This window comes from Tamandua tetradactyla, chromosome 2, assembly GCF_023851605.1.
Source record: "Tamandua tetradactyla isolate mTamTet1 chromosome 2, mTamTet1.pri, whole genome shotgun sequence".
Lineage (NCBI taxonomy): Eukaryota > Metazoa > Chordata > Mammalia > Pilosa > Myrmecophagidae > Tamandua > Tamandua tetradactyla.
In genome coordinates, this window is record NC_135328.1 from 29,242,752 (window position 1) to 29,250,212 (window position 7,461).

The window sequence follows — 7,461 nt, forward strand, 5'->3', positions numbered from 1 at the left end:
GGGGCGGGCGGGGGCGCGCCCGGCGTGCGTGGGACGGGGACGCGCCCGCCCAGTCTCTGTCGGCGCAAGGCTCTGCCTCTCGGGACTGGCGAGCGCGGCGTCCGGGAGGAGGCCCGGGCGAGGCCGAGGCGGGGCCGAGGCGGGGCCCAGCTGGGCACCAGGGTCTCCCCTTTCCCTTGCTCCCGAATACCCGCCCTGTCGCCTCGCTGGCTGGGGGTCGTCGGGCAACCTAAAGGGCGTGGTCTCTGCTCCACAGCGTGGGGAGGCGGCCGGCCACTCCCAGGGCCATGATGTCCCTCTTGGGTCACCCGCGAAGGGGTCTACGAGGCCTTGCGCTAACGCCCCCCGGCTCGACAAGGGGACAGTACCGTGTCCTCCCCGCATGGCTGATTTCTCAGAAAGGCCCGCCACGCCCGCGAACCCCACAAAGTGCTGAGTAACGATGACCAGGACGAAACCGCGGAGTGTGGGCCCCTGCCTCCCTTCCGGAATTTACGGCGACAGTTCTCAGTTGCTCTTTTCCCTCCTTCCTGTTCTTTCACTCTCCGAGGAGCCCGCTGCTGGGGCGTGACGCAGTTTGGGCGTTGGAGGTGGCTGAGGGACTGGCAGGGCGGGAGCGTGGCCGTGGTGAACTCTGCAGTTAAGTTAGGCTGTGGGACCCCGGTGGCTCAGCTTTCCTGTCTGTGGATTGGGAATCCAGCTAGTCTCTATGCCGTGGTGGTGGTGGTGTTGTAAGGAGTTTTTTAGGGTGCTTATAAGATGATCAGCAGAGCTTGGCAAGAGAGTAAGGGCTCAATAAATACTAATAATAGCTATTTCTTGTGAATACTAATTAGGCTTGCTTAGTGTTATGGAAGGTCTGGTTGAGCTTGGTGACGTTACAATTTGCAAATTTGTACTGGCACCATTGTACGCATTTGTGTATTTTTTCTACCGGTGGTGAGAAGCCTGGAACGGAGGAGTTAGATATTTGAGTTGACACAGGGATGCATTGCACATACTTGGCATGTCGGCTCTGTCAGGACAGGAAAGTGTGAAAGGTGAATATGTTAGGTGGAATTGTGAAGCCAGGAGGGCCTGTCAGGAGCTAGAAGGAGAGGGGCGCTGGAGAAGCTGAGAAGCTGAAGGCTGAGTCGGGGGAGGAGGGAGAGCTCTCCCAGCCTGCATTTTCAGAGTCCATCAGCTCTGGGTGAAGCTGGATCTCGGTGTGAAACAGCTCCCTGGCTCACCCTCCACCCTACCACCCTCCCCTGGCTTCCCTCTCTAAACTCTTTCAGACAGAGGAAGGAAGAACCTGGGGTTTTGAACCTATTGTGCAAAGTTTCCAGGGGATTGAAGAGCACCAAGCCATGGGTAAGGATATAGACAAGAGGTCAATTTAAGAAGGGAGATGGACTGCCCTGAATGTAGCAGCCTTCCCAGAGTAAGGAGCATTGGGGCAAAGTGGGGTTGGTTGTGTGTGTGTGTGTGTGTGTGTGTGTGTGTGTTATGTGTTACTGGAATAATATTTAACTTGCTTATTTGCTGCTGTGTCTCAAGCCCAGCCTACACCCCTGGTTCTGGACCTAATAGTTGGTGCGTTTACATGGCAGACAACACAGATAATTAAGCTATAGGGAGGGAAGGCGCACATTTTCAGTGGGTGCCCAGGCTGCTCTCTGCTGACATTTCCCTCTCCTCTTCAAGGAACTTCCAAACGTCCAATGACTCAGTCACAGGAGGGACCAACCCACTCCCAACTTCCCCAGGATCAATATAGATGGATGTGGAGAATGTTACATTTTTAGAAAACCAGGAATCAGGAAGCTAATGTGTATGTAACAATCACCAACTCTGCATTTAGACTGCCTGGTTCTTGTCCACACTCTGTAACAGGGTAACTCTAGGCAAGTCTAGGAAGACTTTCTGTGCCTCAATTTCCTTATCTGTAAAATGGGGGTAATAATGCCTTGTGCTCTTGTAAGAGTTGAATGAGGTACAACAGATGTAAAGTGCTGAGAACTGTGCCTGGCACAAACTAAGTGCTATACGAACTGTGAATGGAACCAAATGAAACTCAGTTTCCCACATTACTGTAGGCAGGAACTTTGCTTCTTAGGGCCAAGGCCATCCCACTTTTCCCCCATCCTCTGGGGGAAAAAAAGGCCTTTTTCTTTAAGACTCATATAATAGAGCTGACTGCTTATTACTGATTTTGTGACTTACCTAAGTCTCTGGCTGGTTTACCATATGCTTTTCCATCCTAGCTTTTCCCTCATTCCAAAGGGATTTCACCCTTTCATTCAATTCCACTCACAGTTTGTATAGCACTTAGTACCTCGTTCAAACGGTGACATAAATGCATTCATTTGGGGGATTGGCTCTGTGTATTAGAACTCTCAGCTGCAAGGAAAAAGTACAGCTCAAATTGATTTAAACTGAAAAGACAATTACTAACTCATATTTCCAGTAACTCCAGGGGTTTAAAGGTGTTATTCTCAGGCAGTTTCTCCCCACCTTGTTGAAGATGGACCACCAGCAGCTCCAGGCTTAGGTACCTACTAGTTTAGCATCCCTGCAGGCAGAGCATCTCTATCCCTTGTTCTTGTAAACATCCTGGAAGCTGACTTTCTTTGGGCTTGAACCTGGAGTTGAGAGGTAGGGGAGCAGGGCGGGGAAAAGGAGTATCAGACTTCCTTGAACCACCTTGACAAAGAGTGTGGAAAATCCAGGGGTTACCAGAAAAGCCACAAATGGATCATGGGCAGGCAAAACCAATATTTCCATGTCATCAAGAAGTGCAGAAACCAGTAATATGGAGGAATCAGCTTGCTTCAGATTTCTGGGTCAGCTCAGTCTGAGTCTCCATGTGGGACTGGAGAACTAGGTGCTGTCTTTCTTAGGGTCCCAACTTGGATTTGGGGGGAAATGCAGCACAAAGGTCTCTGAAGCAAGCTTTTATTTTATAGATTTCTCAAAGTGTGGTTTTGAACGCCTAATTTGGTATAGTAATACTGCAGATTCCTCGACCACATACAGACAGACCTATGGAACCACAGTCTTTTGGGCTAAAGCTCTGGAATCTGCATTTTAAAAAGCATTCTATTCCAAGTAATTACTCACACCAAGATTTGATTAACTCTGCTCTGGGCTTTTCCAGAGAGAGGCCAGCATTAAATAAGTTTGAAGAATGTGTCTGGCAAGGGAGTTGAAAGAAGGGTAAAAGGAAATATGGTAAGTGACAAAAAAACAGGGAGCTCAAGGTACTATGTTAAAGAAGGTAGGAGGAAAATAAGAGAACACTTAAGGACAATATTAGGTGCCTGCCATGCCCAGTGTTGGGTGTGTCCCATCATTTCTTAGGAAATAAGTATTCTTTCCCTAGATGAGAGAAGAGGAAACAGGTTCAAAGAGGCCACGTGGACACACCAAAAGACTCGCCCCATTCTTATACCTCATTCATGAAGAAGAGGAGGGAAAGTGCCAACACAGTTTTTGAGCCCATACACATATCATGAATACTCATTGCACCACTGAAAACTATCTAGCGTCTCTTATGCTAATTTATAAACTCTAACTATAGGGATATTTGACTAGTTTGTAGTCTCTTTGCTCCTAGACCTCAAGGAGAAGGCAGTTTTGATTAGCTTCCCTACTGCCATTCCCCTGTATTCCTTTGCTGCCAGTGCTTGGATTTGGTTCTAGTTTCAACAGCAACTCAGGGCTAAAATCCAATTAATCTAAACCGATCATCATCCCATTTCCCCTGCCAGGCATGATTTAGGAAAATCAGGTGACTCGATCCTTGCCAATAATAAGACTTGAGAAGGTGGCTAGACTTCTGGGAAAGGTCTCCTCACTTACAAAAATACACATGAAAGGAAGCCTCCTCCTTCTGCTGGAAAAGGTCATGTCTGGTTGTGATGCCTGGGACTGGACAGCCTGTTTGTAACCATGAGGTAAACTAGGACAAACACAGCACGGTGGTGAGATGGAAGGAACCTGAGTCCACGACGATGTTTCAGTGAAATACCGAATCTTGGAGCCTCTCTAACTGAAGACTTACTGTAATGTGAGATAATATAATTCCCTAACTGCTTACACCATTTTATGTGGCTGTTGTAAGAAATTTGGCATTGGCTGAGTGGAAGGAGCTAAGGCGGGGGATGCAGTGAGGATTAACTTGACGAAATTCTGTAGGATGTTGGAATACAGAGGAATCTGATGACCCAACAGGGAACTAAACTCCATTGGAAAGTCCTGTGTCTCACCTCTTAACCAAACAGTGTGTCATGTGATCCCATGGGAGCACCGCTGACCAGTGTGGTGACCACTAGCCACAAGTGCCTGTGAAACACTTGAAACATGGCTAGTGTGACAGAGAAACTGGATTTTAAATTTTATTCAATGTTTATTAATTTTAACTGAAAAAAACCTATGCTAGATTCAGTTACTGCAAAACTTTGAAGTATGTTTGAAACAACGCTGATATGTGAATCTCTTTTTAACTATAAACTTTATGGAATCTAAGCACAGATCATGTATTTCCAATGAAAATTTAGCATCCAAATTGCGACCTACTGCAAAGTCTGTAATACACACCAGGTTTTGAAGGTTTCGGAGGAAAGCAAGCAATGTGAAGTATCTCACTGACGTTTTTATATCAATTGTATGTTGAAATGATAATACTTTGGAAAGGTTAGGTTAAATAAAATCTATTATTTAAATGAATTTCACATTTTTTTTTTGTTATCTTTTTAAATGGCTAGTACAAAATTTAAAAGTGTATTTCTTTTGGACAATGCTGGAAGGTCAGTCAGTCCTGGAAGCTCCCTCAAAGGAATACTTGTCAGAGTGCCTTAAAAATTGAATTTTGGGATCGCCCCAGCTTGGAAGACCGTTTGGGGGCCTACCTGTTAATAAATGTCTGTGTGTGCGGCTGTCACTGAACTTACCCGTTGGCGGGGAGATTTTGTGGGATGGGCCCATAGCTCTCACCTACTTGTGAATAATCTATAATTGTAATTTCATCACCCCTCGTATCAGGGTTCTCCAGAGAAACAGAACCAGCAGGATGTACGTGGCTATTTTAGTGCAGATTTATTTTAAGGAACCGGCTCACAGGACTGTGGGGGTTGGCAAGTCTGAAATTTGTAGGCTGGAACCTGAGAGGAGAAGATGGTGTAGTCTTGAGGTAGAATTTTTTTTTTTTCTTTTTTTGAAACCCTCCGTTCTTTGCTCTTAAGACTTCCTACTGGTGAGGCGGCGGCTGTGGGAAATGGCGGCTCGGGGTCGGCGGCGTGGGTCGCGCTAGGCAGGGTTCCCGCAGGACGAGTTTTGTGATGGTGGAGCTCAGAAGGCGACTGACGCACCGTCTTTTACGACCGTGGAGTGGGACACAGTGGTGGTGAGGGGGTCCTCGCCGCGCGGCCCCCGCAGGGCTGGAGGCGGAGGAGCAGCGAGGCGGCGCGGGGCGGCCGTCGGGGCTGCAGCCCGAGGGGCGCGCAGCTTCCAGGGCGCGCAGGGCCACGCGGCGCACCCCGCCCGGGGCCTGGGCTTCTCCAGACTCCCAAGTAATGTCGTTTCAGAGGCCCCCTTATTAGTTGGCAGTGAAGGTTCGCTTAAAGGAAGCGCAAAGAGAAGATAATGCTAACACCTACGCACTAAAATTCGCTAATGAAGCTTCTGAAGGAAGTGAATCTTGACCAGTCCAAGTCAGAAAACGGATCCAGAACCAGGAAAACGGATCCAGAACTGATCCAGAACCAGGCCTTCAGTATCAGATTTAGGCTCTAGGGTGATCCTCACCAGCGTGTGCTGCTTGATCGTTTCGGGAGAATGGCTAGTGCAAGAATGAGGGGGGAACGCGGTTTGTTATGCGGTTTGTTATGTTTACCTCCAGACTGATTTCCAAATTGGTTTGTGAAGCTATTATTAGAAAATGAGAAACTAAGGAGCCTTTTTTGAGGTTTCTTAGCTATTTGCTTTAAGAACTTACCTTAGGTTCTTACCAGTTTCATAATATTTATTTCTAAAAACATCTTAGTCTATAAATTTGGGGATTAGGAGGCAGTATATCATTTGTGTTCTGATCAGCAGATGCATGGGTGGTCTGAAAGTAGAGTTGGACTTAACGTTCACTACTATTATTCCTATATACAGCAATATTCTATGAATACTAATAACTCCTTTTTTTCTTATGTAAAACACATATTCTCTAAGGAATAGTCAGTGTTTACTGGATAATACAAAATTTCTCTCTCTTCAAAATTTCTTTCAGTATATGTGTCTATCAGTCTACTAATGAAAGGAATGATAAAACATTAGACTTTCAGTGAGAAAAAAAAAGACTCACTACACCTGGATGAGGCCTACCCATTATGGAGGGTCAGGTCTTTGGCTTAAGGTCAACTGCTTGTACATGCTCATCCCACCTAGAAAATACCTTCCCAGCAACATCCAGACTAGTGTTTGACCAAACAACTGGACACCATAACCTAGTCAAGCTGACATAAAATTAACCATCACAGCCCCCTTGCAAATATAATGAACTCCCTTGAAACTCTATCTATTATACCCTGGTAAAACTCCCAACAGCTCTCCATTGCTAGGAAAATAATTACACAACCAAGCTAACTGGTTTTGGTTTCAGTTTAAAATGATTGTTACAAAACTCAAATTCAGCACTGCACTGTTCTGTAATTCTCTTGGGGGTGGAGGGCTTTGGGGATTAGTTTCCTGTGGCAGGTGCAGTTGCCCGATTCCCCTACAGTAGTTTTCCTTTCTTCTTTGCTGGTGGTCATCAGACTGAGGAGGTGAACCCACATGCAGATTCTAGTCAGGGGACCTGAAATAGCTCAAGTCATAGAAATGCAGTAACCTACCTCAGCAATAAAGGAAAGTATGTTATATTCTTAGTTGAGTTGGGTGTGTGTGTGTGTGTGTGTGTGTGTGTGTGTGTGTGTGAATATGGCATGACAAAAGACATCTTAACCATTTTTGAACATATCTACACTATGTTATAATAATGGTGTCCTTGTTACAGTGGTTTATTATTTTTTAATAAAAAATATTTCTATGGTAACCTTTTTTTAATGCAATTTTATTGATATATTCACACACCATACAATCCATCCAAAATATACAATCAGTGGCTCACAGTATCACCACATAGCTATCACAACAACCAATTTTAGAACATTTTCATCACTGCAAAAAATAAAAAATATCCCATATCTTTTATCGTCCCCTATTACTGACTTCTAGCATTGATGTGGTACCTCTGTTACTGTTGATGAAAGAATATTAAAATACTTATTGTTAACTATGGTGCATAGTTTGTAATAGGTGCATTTTCCCCTCACATACCTCTCTTATTAACTTCGTATAATTGTGCCATACATTTATTCTTTCATGAAATAACTTTTTAAAATATTTGCACTGTTAATCACAGTCATCTCCACTGCAGGTTTCACTGTGTTA

General features: G+C 45.4%; 1 pseudogene; it reads left to right on the forward strand.

The window, feature by feature from the left end:
- Nucleotides 1–5,257: 5,257 nt before the first annotated feature.
- Nucleotides 5,258–5,775, forward strand: LOC143655867 (protein Mis18-beta pseudogene; annotated as a pseudogene).
- Nucleotides 5,776–7,461: the final 1,686 nt, after the last annotated feature.